This window comes from Pongo abelii, chromosome X (genome assembly GCF_028885655.2).
Source record: "Pongo abelii isolate AG06213 chromosome X, NHGRI_mPonAbe1-v2.0_pri, whole genome shotgun sequence".
NCBI classification, from domain to species: Eukaryota; Metazoa; Chordata; class Mammalia; order Primates; family Hominidae; genus Pongo; species Pongo abelii.
This window is the reverse complement of record NC_072008.2, coordinates 127,088,945-127,104,010: the sequence shown is the minus strand read 5'-3', so window position 1 is coordinate 127,104,010 and position 15,066 is coordinate 127,088,945.

The window sequence follows — 15,066 nt, the reverse complement described above, 5'->3', positions numbered from 1 at the left end:
GATAGAATCTCAATCTGCAGTGTTATACAAGGGCTATCATGAAGGGTAAATATTTCTTAGGTGATAATTTCCTATTCCCTTAATCTTTCTTCTTGTGCCCCTTTGCTGTTTAATGTTTTGAAAAATTAATAGTTTAATTTCCAGTGTTGATTTATTAAACCAACACTGACAGGAACATCTTAAATGAATATTTTTGAGCTCATCATTTCTGCATAGCAGGTAATGATACTGCTGGAAAACAAAAAAGGAGCCAGGGATTTGGGAAGAGTGGAGCGGGGGAGAAAAATCTCTGCATATTTCTTTCTTCTCTTTACTTTGGAGAAAAAAATTAGAGACACAGTTTTAAGTCAGAAGTATTACAGAGAAGCTCTGAGAAAGGGATAGCAAAAAATAAATCACATCTTTACTGTTCATTTGACTCTGTAGCTTCTCCAGGGTTAATCTTAGTAGTAGTGAAGCCTGAATGAAAACTCAAACAGAGATATATAAAATATATACATTGTATATTTATGTATTATATATAAATGTCAGCTAAAATACGAATTTTTATGTATGTTTTTGTGGGGTCTTGTTATCAGTGATCAATGGCTATTGGTCATAGCCACTATAAATAGAAGTTTAAAAATACTATAAAGATTATGATTAGAGATATAATGTAAGGTTTTTTCTTAACTTTTGTAGATTTTAACTGACTTGCATTTACTGGATCAATTTATGTTTGCTGTTATTGTTGTTTTCTCCAAAATATAACATTGATGATTATGACTGACTTTTCTCATAATTGTGGGCTTTACCATGTATGCTTTCTATACACAGGAACAGCCCCTTCTCTGGGCCAGAGGTTGGCGTATTTTTTTCCATAAAGGATCAAATAGTAAATGTTTAGGCTTTGTGACCCATACAGTCTCTGTAGTAACTACTCAGTTCTGCCACTGTAGCAGGAAAGCAGCCATAGACGGTATATATAAAGGAATGAGCATGGCTGCGTTCCAACAAGACTTTATTTATAGACACTTAAATTTGAATTTTATGTAATTTTCACATGCCAAAAATATTCTTCATTTGATTTTTGTTTCAACCATTTAAATATGTAAAAATCATTTTGGGCTCACAGGCTGTACAAAACTAGGCAGCAGGCAGAATTTGGCCTCCAGGCCATAGTTGTCAACCTCTGATCTAGGTATGGACCAAGCAGATCGTAAAAGTACATGTTATATACTTTTAAATAAATTTTTCTAGCAGTTTTAGGTTCACAGCAAAGTCAAATGGAAGGTACAGAGATTTCTATGTATCCCCTACTCCCACATATGCATAGCTCCCCCCGACAACAAGTAATATATATTATGACTTTGCCATTTTTCCTGTAGTATAAGAAATAGATCATAGCAGGACTTAATAGGCTACACTAATTTTCAGGGTAAGGCTAAGACTTGAGGAGGTATAAACCCCCACCATAACTGCTCTAAACATAAGTAGATCTTAACTTTGACGGTTACTGACAGGAAAAAAAAAAAAAAAAAAAAAACCTTGCAACTAGTATAAGATGTATGTTAATAAATACCTACCTTTTGGTTCTAAAGAGACGCCATGAATAAATATTTTTCAATCATGTTCTTTTTGTTTGATGCATAATAGAAAACTGACAGAGAACAATCACCTTCACTTTCTTATCTCATCAGCAGCTGCTCATGTTGGCATACTTAATTTAGCTTCCTAAAACAAGGGCCTCATCCTTCTGAGATGAGTCAAAAACTGGTTTAGCCACTTCCTATAATTGCTTAGACAGAACATCAAGAAATAATAGACCCTCTCTGGAATTCTGGTTCAAACTGGTAACTTAGCAGTGACATTCATGCAACTGTAATGATTTCAAAAACAAGTATCTAATTTTTATATAGGTCACTCTTACATGGACTGACACTCCACGAGGGTAGGGATCAGGATCATGTGTGTTTGGCTCACTGCTGTATCCAAAAGGCCTGGCACAATGCCTGGAATATAGGAGGTTCTCAATAAACAAGGCATTATTATATGATTAAGAGTGTGTACTTCAGAGTCAAAAAGGTGTGGATTTAAATTCTGGCTCCACTTGACTTTGAAAGTCACAGAACTTCACTGAACTTCAGTTTTCTCATTTATGAAATGAGGATAATAGTGGATTGAAGTAACTTATATATCACTTTATATAAAATAATATGACCATTAGCATATAGAAAGCATTACATAAATGCCAATTGTGATTCCCCTTCTTCCTCTTCTTTCTGCTCCTCTTCATCAATATTGTTTCTCCTCTTATTTGTGTTTCATTTTATTTACCGATTCTCAGGTCAAAGATAACTTTGATTCACTAGTCTAGCTAGGTGATCTATTGATATGCAAACACCACCCTTCAGCCTGACAAGGTTTTTCACAGAGGTTTTAATCCATGACTTCATGAATAATGTTTCCTATGGGCCCAGTTAGAGTGACCAACTATCCTGGTTTGTCCCAGATTGAGGGAGTTCCCAGGACACAGGGCTTTCAGTGCTACAACTGGAATAGGCAAACTGGGATGAGTCTTTCACCCTACCCTTAAGTTTCCTTTCTTGTCATTTTCGCATTGAGATGCCACACTTAAATCAATTTGCATTTGGGGTGGTTAGATGAATAAGAGAAAAGGGAAGATTGGACTCAATGCCTCTGGAAGAGACAAGGACAGAATGCCAAACAAGAGTGCCTGTTTTTCCTCTTTCCCCAAATAGAAGCCTGTAGCACTTCATACAATGGCTAATCAACTGGTTCTAGCATAGAGCAGAATTGGTATTTACATTCATCCCCATCAAAAATGCTAATTGAAATTATTTACAGCTAAAGGAAGTTTGAAAACTCCTTTCATTATATAGACAAAGCCTAGGAAGGTGGTATTTTTCTCTCTTTTATTATTCTTTATCATAAGCTCTTGTTCTACAGATCAAGGAGCAGCCAGGCCTTTCACAGCTGGCTATTCTAACTTCTGAAGCTTTATTCATATGAAAATCCAAATATAGGCTTTATGCTTGGTTTCTGAGATAAAGGAGAATTTCTTTGTTGGTGTGGTCTCCTCCATATAGCTAGAGGACTGCTTTTCTGCCGCACGCCATTCTTTATGACTTGCTTTGGGATGGGGATGGCCTCAGAGGAAGGAGGAAGGTGGAAGGTGTCTCTTATTGAAAGACCAATTACCTTTTTTTTCTTTTGCCCAGAAGCTTTACAATTCCTGCAGAAACCCTCCAGAATTAACTGGAGACTGTAGGCTCCTGTCAAGGGAAATGTGAAAACCGGCAACACCCAGGGTTAATCAGGCATCTCAAGAACTAGTTTTATAATAACAAGAACATTTTGCATGATATTATTATAACAAGTGCGAATGTTTATTCAAAGTTTACTATATGCCAGGAACTTTGCCTATAATATCTCACTTAACCTTTTCATGAGCCTGTAAAGTAACGATTATTATTATCCTGATTTTACAGTGGCAAAAACTGATGCTGTAAAAGGTTAAACAATCTGTTCAAAAACATATATCTAGTAGGCAGCTGAGATTAAATCTGAAATCTAAATGGTATAACTATAGAGGCTACACTCAAACAGAAAACTATGACACCTAGTCCATTTATTTTTATTGGTGAAAATGGAAATGGAGGGAGACATTATTGCAAGATGATGGAGGATGGGGAACATAATATAATCACAAAGTAATTTCGGAATCTGCTTTGTCTTTTTTTTGAAACGGAGTCTCGCTCTGTCGCCAGGCTGGAGTGCAGTGGCGCGATCTCAGGTCACTGCAACCTCCACCTCCCGGGTTCAAGTGATTCTCCTGCCTCAGCCTCCCGAGTAGCTGGGACTACAGGCGCATGCAACCACGCCTAGCTAATTTTTGTATTTTTAGTAGAGACAGGGTTTCACCATGTTGGCCAGGATGCTCTCCATCTCTTGACCTTGTGATCCACCCGCCTCAGCCTCCCAAAGCACTGGGATTACAGGCGAGAGCCACCGCACCCGGCCTGAATCTGCTTTTTCATATACTATCTAAAGGTCAAGAATCACATCTGTGCAAACTATACCCCACATGGCAGTTGTTGGTTCTTTAAGACAGAGGCTGAGCTAACAAGGTTATATATACAATGCAACACACATGAATTTTTCTGAAGAATCAGACCTATGCGAGGATTGAAATGAATTCTAAAGGTCTTCTAAATCCAATCTCTCAAGCTTGAATCTCTGCAGGACATGACTTGCCATTTAGTCTCAGTTTGAACACCTCTAAGATGGGGAACTCACTACTATATATCACCATTTAGTACATCTATGAGACAATTTATCTTTACACTGAATGAAAATCTGTCTTAGAGTTTTCATTCAGTGGGCTTGATTCAACTGTTTCAGGACATACAGACCAACTCAAATTTCTCTACCATGACTCTCCCCAATTGTTTAACTAACATATACAGCATTTACTATGTACCAAGCACTTTTTAAAGTATTTTGCATAATGAGTAATTTAATCCTCATAACAACACTGCAAAGTAGATACAAGCGTCAACCACAACTTTACAAATGAGAGAACTGAGGCAACACAGCTAGGAAGTTCAGAGCTGACTTCAGAGTCTATACCTTCTACCACCATGTTATATTGATCCTCAAATCTTTTCTTTACCAGCATTAACAGTGATACTTCCTCTAAACTTTTTAATATGGAATGCCTTTGAGTTTTCTCATTATATTGGTTTGCTTTATTTGAAAACATCTGCTTCACTGTGGCCCTTTTTTGTTGAGAATTAATTACTACACTCTAGACATGCTCTGATAAGGTAAAGAGAGACTGCCACCTTTCGGTTGAATATCTTCTCTTCCAAACTACCCTTTACTCTGCCCTTTACCAACAAGTCTGAACTCCTTTATGTACCACATTAACTAGGCTGTCTGTCCTGTGGATTTTAGTTAGTTTTGGACTGTGGAAATCACTGGAGAGGGAATGGAGGAGGAAAATGAGGATGTGGAAGCAGAGATTTTATTCCCCTGGTACTCACTCCTGCTGGATCTCAGGTTGGCTGTAGTTGTGTTTTTCTACCAAAAGCCACAGTTCCTATCAGGAACTCTTGGAGTTCCAGAAACTGCTTCTCTCTTTGCTCTTCAGGCTTAAAAAAGATAGTTCCATATTATTGAGAGTGGATCACTATCTCTTGTTAGTATCCCAAATCCCTCCCCATACCTTTGTATATAGCCCCTTTATTAAACTCTCCTCAAATTTGTCTTCAGAGTCTTATCTGTCTCCTGCAAGGAATCTGACCAATTCAACCTCCTTCCCTCTAAATTCTATGCTTTATTTAATCCAATCTAAGATTGAATGACCTTGCCAGGAATTCTGTAAAAGGAACTAATTCAAACCCTCACATAAGAGGTTAAACCATATATGCTTGGGGTTTTCTTCAACTCTGAAATGCAGAATTGAAATTTATCCTTTTGTCCTTAAGCATTTAACATAAAACTCATTAATTCCCTAAGCCCACTGTGCACTAAAACTACAGTGAGTAAGCAGAAATCAATAATACACAATACAGCTGAACTTGTTATTACATGATTTTGTACATACATAGGTCAAATTAAGCCCTTTGAGACTTAGAAACCCCACAAAATAAGTCTAATACAGTTCTTCTAAGAGAATTTGCCTTACCTCTACAGTAACATTATAAAAAGGTTTGACTACACACGGAATGCACAAATAAATCAACATCTAAAAAGACCAATGGGAACAATTTTACTCTGAAAACTATTTCTGGGCAGTATGTATTTGTAGTTACAGGTTCAGAAACACTAGAATCTAATGATCTGTTACCAAAGTGAAGTGCCGAGCTGGTATTGATTTAGCTTTAGTTACTTAGAAACTGTATTGATCCTTAAATGATACATTTTAAAATTTTGCATTCAAGGCATAAAGTAGTTCCATCCAATTGATTAATACATACTGGAATATCATTTTTGTTTTTGAGACCTTTCTCTCCTGGCTGAGACACGAGTAATCAAGTGACAGATTAAAAGTGGATTTTATAGCTCAAAATTTAACCTAAATGAGTTCTCATTCCATCCTGTAAAAAGAAAAAAATGTCAGATTCATTTTTAGAAAATGAGTGACTGAAAAATGGATAAGACAGCTTAGTGCTCATGGAGAAATACCTGCCTTTCTGCTCCCTAGACAATCTTACCATTTTCCACATACACTTTGAAATTCACAGATGTGGTGAGAGATTCAAAGTGTTCTTCCCAAAATCTCCTCAGGTGTACATCACGTGACAGTGAAAGTACCATGAGAATTTCCAGGTTTCTATATTATTAGGTTGGTGCAAAAGTAATTGTGGTTTTTGCTATTACTTTCAATGGCAAAAACCACAATTACTTTTGCATCAACCTAACAGAAAATTTTCAAATACTGTTTGGACTCCTCTTGCTTGCAGTTAAAGAATTGTGATTCCTTTCTAACACTGCTGACAAACAAAGAGATTCTGGGTCACTTCTCCATCAACTAAGGTGTGTGAAGAATGTACATATTTTCCAATTTAGAGAAATCATAGAGTCAGATAAAAGAGAATAGCATGCACCAACAATGAAAAAGCAGTGATTTGTGATGGAAATATCTGGCTTTGAATCCCCACTCATCATTGAGTGGTAGTGTGACCTCGCACAAGTTCACTTAAGCTCTCAGCACTTCAACTATAAAAATAGAGATAAAAATTCCATTTCGCATGAATGCTGTGAGGATTCGATGATATACATGAAAGAGCCTAGAAAAATAATCATCCCATGGAATTTTTTCAATAAATGAGTTTCATTTCATAATTTGTTGTTGTTGTTGTTGTTGTTGTTGTTGTTGAGACGGAGTCTCTCTCCATCACCCAGGCTGGAGTGCAGTGGTGCGATCTCGGCTCACCACAACCTCTGCCTCCTGGATTCAAATGATTCTCCTGTCTCAGCCTCCCAAGTAGCTGGGACTACAGGCACATGCCCCCATGCCCAGCTAATTTTTGTACTTTTAGTAGAGAGAGGGTTTCACCATATTGGTCAGGCTGGTCTCGAACTCCTGACCTCAGGTGATCCACCTGCCTCGGCCTCCCAAAGTGCTGGGATTACAGGCGTGAGCCACCGTGCCTAGCCAAGATTTGTTTTTAAGTAATATAATCTAGTTAGAGTAATAAGCCAAATATCTTTGAAATAAATGGAGAACATTATAAGGCAATATAGAATCAGGTGTCACATGGAATAATCTCAAGTCTCAAAAATCTGTATTTTCATGAGAATTAACCACTTTGTGCATTAGTCAAAAAAGTGCTTAATTCCTAGGCTATCAATTGTCCATACCTATGTAGTTGTGCTCATTGACAGACAACTGGTATTTCTACTGGATTCAATAAAACACAAAAGTTTACTTGCAATATGATACACCTCTAGCATAAATATCAAGGATGCCTAGATTATCTACCGCTCTTGGATTAACTGTGCCAATGTTCTCCTCCAGTGAGTAAAGATAATAAGAAATTTGTATTTGCACCTGGCCCAGCAGGCTCAATCTGCTAATGAAGAATTTTCAGGGGTTATCTAATGTGTTTAGCTGCCTGTTAGTAGCCTTTCAACTTATAAAGCGGTTTACAGTTTCCAAAGTGATTTGACATGCATGTGAATTTCCTACTGAGTACTGTAAGCAGGACTTGCAGATTTGGTTATTAGATTATTTAAATGTCCAGAAAGATATAAACACACAATGTCCCCTGCCACACACAAACCATAGCATCTGAGTACATTCCAAGTATAGATTAGATTCAAATACACACATATTGAGCCACTCATTGAGCAAGAATTTAAACAGTCTAGTTCCAGAGAAACTTAAAAGTGTCCATGTAGCAGGAGACAAAGGAGCATCAAAACTTGCAGCAAGTCACAGAAGTATCTCCTTGTCCCACAGACACCTGCAATTGCTAAAAGTGATACCAGTAAATCAAGCCAGGAAGAATAATGGCAAGGAACCTACTATGTAAAAGCAGACTAGCAAGTAAAAAATTAGGCTCTCAGGCCACGCAAGAGAAGGGTCAGCTGGGGGGAAATGCATGCAGCCTCCCGCCTTACCTCACTTACTAACTATACTAAAGCACCAAATCTATCTCAATCTTCCTTCTCCTCCTCTTCTAACTTTTGCTTCTGAGAGAAAACATTCAGATTCAATCTTTTCTATGGCCTTCATTTTCTTAAAATACCTACATTGTGGCCAGGCACGGTGGCTCACGCCTGTAATCCCAGCACTTTGGGAGGCTGAGGCAGGCGAATCACGAGGTCAGGAGTTCAAGACCAGCCTGGCCAACATGGTGAAACCCTGTCTCTACTAAAAACACAAAAAATTAGCTGGGCGTGGTGGTGGGCGCCTGTAATCCCAGCTACTCAGAAGGCACAGGCAGGTGAATCACTTGAACCCGGGAGGCAGAGGTTGCAGTGAGCCGAGATCATGTCACTGCACTCCAGCCCAGGTGACAGTGCAAGACTCCGTCTCAAAAAAAAAAAAAAAAAATCTACATTTTATGCCCACAGCTATCAAATTTCTAAGGATCAGAGATCGGACCATGTTTCCTTTGGAAGCAGACTCAGTTCAGAATAGAACCTGAATAAAGGTAAGGTGTATCTCTACTCTCTCTGAAAGCCACTGTCCCAGGAGTCCACTAGTTTCCTGCTACCTAGCTACCCAGACCCCATACTAGAATGCTCACAGAAAATCCGTCCCCTTCTTTCACTGAAACATCACTTAGGCTCTTACTCATTGCTTTTCAAAGTGAGAGCCTGAACATCTTAGTAACTCATCTTAGTAACTCATTTGTGCTGAGTTGTCAAAGGAAAGTCAAAGTGGTACACATTCTGTGATCATTGGTATCTTTCATAGGGGTTTATTTCCAGTAGGCACTATGGCATGAGCACAAGAAAAGGATCTCTAATGATGGGGATTTTGGCTATTTGGGTCGGGTCAGTAGGAGAAAGATTTTAGAACACATCTTCAGCCAACTCTGAATTCTTTACCATTTGTCCCTTGTGGCTTGCTTGGCATTTACACATTGTCCCCCTGATTTTTAAACCCTAGCTTTCCCCTACAGGCTATGGTTTAAATCAATTCTTAAATATCCACTGTGCCCTGGTGCCTGCTCCAGCATAGGCCCCTCATAATCCACACTCCAACACTAGCACCCAGTCAAGTCTGCCTACCTCATCTACTCCAAGGTGGAAATCAGATAGAAACAAAAAAAAAAAGTAAAGAGGACACAAAACCATCCCCTTTTCAAAGAAATACAGTTTAGTGAAGGTAAATAAATACATTCTCAATTATAATCTTAATGTGATAAGTTCCTTTATACCTACCAATTAGAAAATGCTTTATGTAGGAGGGAACATTTACTGGATCTTTAATGTAATAGGGGAGTTTGCTAGTCAGGGGAGAGGAGGACATTCCAGAAAGTGGGGACTGAATATGAGAAAGGCTGGCATGCTCAGGCAAAAGCAAGACAGTTAATGATTTTGGAAAGTACCTGACATACAGAAGGTGTCAATAATTTTTTATTATTGTGGTAAAATGTTCATAACATAAAATTTACCATTTTAACCATTTTTAAGTGAGAAGTTCAGTGAAATTAAGTAGATTCTCATTGTTGTACAACCATCATCATCAATACATTTTTTGAAAAAATAAATGAACACACAATGGTCCCCTCAATCTTCACCTTCACTTTCCGTGGTTTTAGTTACCTGTAGTCAACCACGGTCTGAGAATAGGTGAGTACAGTACAGTAAGATATTTTGAGATATTATATAGAAAGACCATATTCACATAGCTTTTATTACAGTTTATTATTATAATTGTTCTATTTAATTATTAGTTGTTGTTAACCTCTTACTATGCCTAACTTAAACTTTATCAAAGCTATGTATACATAGGAAAAAAACAGTTTATATGAGGTTTGATATTATCTATGGTTTCAGGCATCCATTAGGGGGGTCTTGAAATGTATCCCTTGTAGATAAGGGAGACTACTGTAGTGAGATTATAAAGAACCTGGTAAGTCATACTAAGGAGTACGAAATATATTCTGTAGGCAATGGGAAAATATTTGAAGGTTACAGGCATAAAAGAGGACAAAGAAATCAAAAGGAATTTTGGAGACAAAAATGTACAGCAATCACTCTCAACCCTGACCACCTATTAGAGCTTTGAAAAAAATATCACAACTGTGCTTGGGTCCTACTCACACCAAATATATCAGAAGCCTTGGAAAACTGGACTTGTATCAGTAGTTACCGATAACTTTCCAGGTGATTCTAATGTACAGCTCAGGTTGACACCCACTGCACTAGAGCAGAGATTCTCAATGTAGTCCCCAGATTACCGGCTTCACCTGGGAACTTGTTCAAAATGCAAATGCTCAGGCTCCACATTGGACCTACTGTTTCAGAAACTCTGGAGGTAAGGCCCAGCAGTCTGTGCTTTAACAAGATGCCCTGATGATTCTGGTTCATGTTAAATTTGAGAATCATTGATCTATAAAAATTGTAGGGATTGAGGATTGATTGGAGAGGGTAAGAAGTGAGTGACAGGCAGATGGCCAAGACAATGTCCAGGTTTTATAGTTTTTAGTTTGATTATATAGTTGGTAGAGGGATAATAATCCAGGATAAGAAACAGGGAAGGTAGTTTCCATCTAAGAGCTAAATCAAGACACTATTGGAAAGAAAAGCAGAATCTATTCAGAACCAATTTTCTCAAAGCTATGGAAAGTATGGACTAAAATTCAGGATCACAGCAATATACTTCCCATGCTTGTAAGGTAGAAGGGTGTTGGTGTTGTGCCTGCACTCCACTGGATACAGCTGGAAAAGGGGACAGTCAAACAATGTTGCTTAGCCAAGGTAAAAAACAAAAAAGAAACAAACAAACAAAAACATCTGATCAAAGAAGGTTTGGACTAAACTCAGGAATCTTGCACTCCTGGGATCCTAATCCTTCAACCTCACATTCTCTCAATGCCCTACGCCCAAACAACCCATGCTCTTCTGTGGCCTGAATGTCATCTTTTCTATTAAAGGCCAAGTTTGGAGAAAAGGAAAAAGCAACCTTTCCAAACATCCCACCTTTGTTGTTATTGTTAAATGCCAGAACTGAATACCCATCTGATTTCTCTGATAGTGTGTAGTGACGATATATTTACAAGAGCTTGCTGCCTTCAAAGAGCAGTTCGGAATTCTCTGAGGTTTAAATCTTAAATTACTTCACAAGAGATTTAACAGCAAGGCTTCAGACAAACTGGCTGTCTGAAGTGCACTTCAATGTGTGCATGCTGTAATCAATCAAATTGACTGACAAAGACATTTGCAATGAGTTTACTAGAAAAAACTTCAATAGTCCTTTGGTCTCCAAAGCTCCTGCTGTACTTATGATTTTCTTAAAAAAATAAGAATATTTATTAGTAAAATAATTTCCTCTTTTCAAGCACAAAACTGACGGCTTTGATTTTCCAGAGGAGGATTAGAGTCTCCCCTTGCTAAGTAAATGTAAAGCTCTATGGAAATTAATTAATGTAATATCAACCACATGACTAATGTTGTTTTGCCAAACTCCTATCAACTCAAATGGGCAAGGAACAGGTTCAAATGGCTGAAGAAGAGACCCAGAGCCAGCAAAGAAAACATGGAGTTTTACCGGGAGCTTACATACAGGGGAGAGAGTCCAGTGGTGGTGAGCTGGACAGAAGAACTGCCTTACATACGGTCCAATGGCAGTGGGTTGGACGAGAAAACTGCAGCAGCTTACAAAAAGCATGCAGTTTATATAGCGTTTTCACTCAACACCCTTTCCCTAACAACCTTCACCTGGCAACCTTCATTCAACCCAAAACTTCGGGGCCTCCATTCCCAGCATGGCCCCTAATCCACAGGATGGACTAGGGGTTCAAGATGTTCCTCATAGATAAAGAACACATCTCCAGGTTGGCTACTCCCAGATTCCCTCACTCTGAGCACACATTTAGGTGTGTCTGCCATAGAAGGTAATTCTCAGGGCATACTTAAATTATTTCTATCAGGTGCATTTACCATACATACATGTCTTAAGTAAGTATGTACTATGGACTCAGCATCATGCCAGATTTCAGGGCATTGGTTCTCAAAAGTGGCTGCACACTGAAATCACCCAGAAAGTTTTACACATGACTGATGCCTGAGCTTTGAACTCAGAGATTCTGATATAATCAGTCAATGTGGGGCCTTGACACTGGGACTGCATTAGTTCGTTCTCACACAGCTATAAAGTTATCACCCAAGACTGGGTAATTTATAAAGAAAACTGGTTTAATTGACTCACAGTTCCACATGGCTGGGGAGGCCTCAGGAAACTTACAATCATAGCAGAAGGGGAAGCAGGCACATTCTTCACAAGGCAGCAGGAGTGAGAGAGCAAGAGTGAGTGAAGCGGGAAGAGCCCCTTATAAAACCATCAGATCTGTGAGAACTCACTATCACGAGAACACCACGGGGGGAGCCTCCCCCATAATTTAATCACCTCTCTCCCTCGACATGTGGGGATTACAGTTCCCTTCCTTGACATGTGGGGATTACAATTTGAGATGCAATTTGGGTGAGAACACTGAGCCAAACTATATCACGGACACTGAGAAACTCCTCAGGCCATTCCCAGAGCCTTTAATTTAAACAAGCTTTTTAACAACCTGTTTCCTTATCCAGATTTTCTCACTGGACCATGTGTCTAAATGGTTCTTTCCTCAGCATCACTATTCAATTCTACTTTCCTTATAAATACAAAGTATAGAACAGCAACCTGACCGGGTGTGGTGGCTCATGCCTGTAATCCCAGCACTTTGGGAGGCCAAGGCGGGCGGATCACCTGAGGTCAGGAGTTCGAGACTAGCCTGGCCAACATGGCAAAACCCCATCTCTACTAAAAATACAAAAAAAATTAGCCGGGCGTGGAGGCAGGCGCCTGTAATCCCAGCTGCTCGGGAGGCTGAGGCAAGAGAATAACTTGAACCCAGGAGTCGGAGGTTGCAGTGAGCCAAGATCATGCCACTGCACTCCAGCCTGGACGACAGAGTGGGACTCTGTTTCGAAAAACAACAACAACAACAAAACCAACCAACCAAACAAAAAGAACAGCAACCTTATGTGCCATGCACTGATTGGGTTTCTTTTATTTAAATGCGAACACAAATCTTCAAAGTCCATGTGAAATACTGAGTAAAACCTGCATTATCTTAAGACAGAGTGTATTTTCTGGTCTAACGCCTATTAATGTATCATAAAATAGCACTGGAAACATTCCTTCAGGTCCCCCCTCTCGCCCACACATACATACATTCACACACACGTAACTTTCATTATTTGTTTTTCAAAATACAAATAAGTCATTATTTAGAAAATAGGACACCATCACTGAGACATATGAAATACTTCAAAACCACACTCTATCAGACGTAGCTTGAAGAGGTTGCAACCACTTAACAATTAAAGTTAGAGAGATACCTCTATTTGCAGCTCTAAATATTCCATTAGATGCTAGGTCCTGTCAGCACTTCAGTACCAAAAGATGATCTTCCAAGAAAAGTTATTTCTAGTTCAGTTGGCATTCAAAGCTTCACCACAGGGACTATTTTTTTTTTCTAATGGTCAAGTAGAAATCACCAAACTGAGCCAAACTGTACCTCCACTAGCAACAGTTGCAGAGACGTAAGACCCAGTCAACATCTTCAGAGGCAAGATCTGATTTGCAGTCTGTTGTAGAGGGAGACAAGAGAAGACATTTCAAATACATTGTCTTCTTTTTAATTTTTTTATTTTTTAATTTTATTTCAATAGTTTTGTGGTACAAGTTGTTTTTGGTTATAAGGATGAATTATATAGTGGTTAAGTCTGAGATTTTAGTGTACTCATCACCTTGGTAGTGTAAATTGTACCTAATATGTAGTTTTTTATCCCTCACCCTCCTCCTACTCTCCCCCACTTTCTGAATCTCCAATGTCTATTATACCACTCTGTATGCCTTTGTGTACCCATAGCTTGGGTCTCACTAGTAAGTGAGAACATGTGGTATTTGATTTTCCATTGCTGAGTTACTTCACTTAGAATAACGGCCTACAGTTCCATCCAAGTTGCTGAAAAAGACATTATTTCATTCTTTTTTATGGCAGTGTAATATTTCATGGTATATGTATACCACATTTTCTTTACCCACTCATTGGTTGATGAGCATTTAGGTTGGTTCCATATTTTTGCAATTGTGAATTCTGCTGTCATAAACATGTGTGTAAGTGTCTTTTTCATGTAATGACTTCTTTCTCTTTGGGTAGATACCCAGTCTTGGGGCTGTTTACATGATGAATCACATTTGTTGACTTGTGTATGCTGAACCATCCCAGCATCCCTGGTAACAATCCCACTTTATCATGGTGAATTATCTTTTGGATGTGCTGTTGGATTTGGGTTGCTAGTATTTTGTTGAGGATTTTTGGATGTAAGCATCAAGGATATTGGTCTGTAGTTTTCTTTTTCTGTTATGTTCTTTCCTGGCTTTACTATCAGGGTGAAAGTGGCTTCGTAGAATGAATTAGGGAGGATTCCCTCTTTCTAAGTCTTTTGAAATAGTTTCAGTAGGGTTGGTACCAAATCTTTTTTGAATGTCTGGCATAATTTGGCTGTGAATCTGTCCGTACATTGCCTTTTCTTAAGTGAAGAGGTTAAAATGGGGAGAATTGCTAGTGTCTCCTGTGACTTTCTTTTGTTGGGTTCTTTCAGAATATTAATGTCTGTTAAGACCAGCTACTTTTCATTGTTTCTGAATGGAATCACCCATCCCCGTCTAGATTTACCATCCCACAAATAACTGTTGCATGCCTAGTAAATGCCAAGTTCTAGGCATGGGAGCCAGAAGCCATGTATTTCAGGACTGGCTCTGCCCTCTACCTTGCTGTTTGACTTAAAGCAAATATATTTTCTATTTGAGGCCTCAGTTTCTTTGGC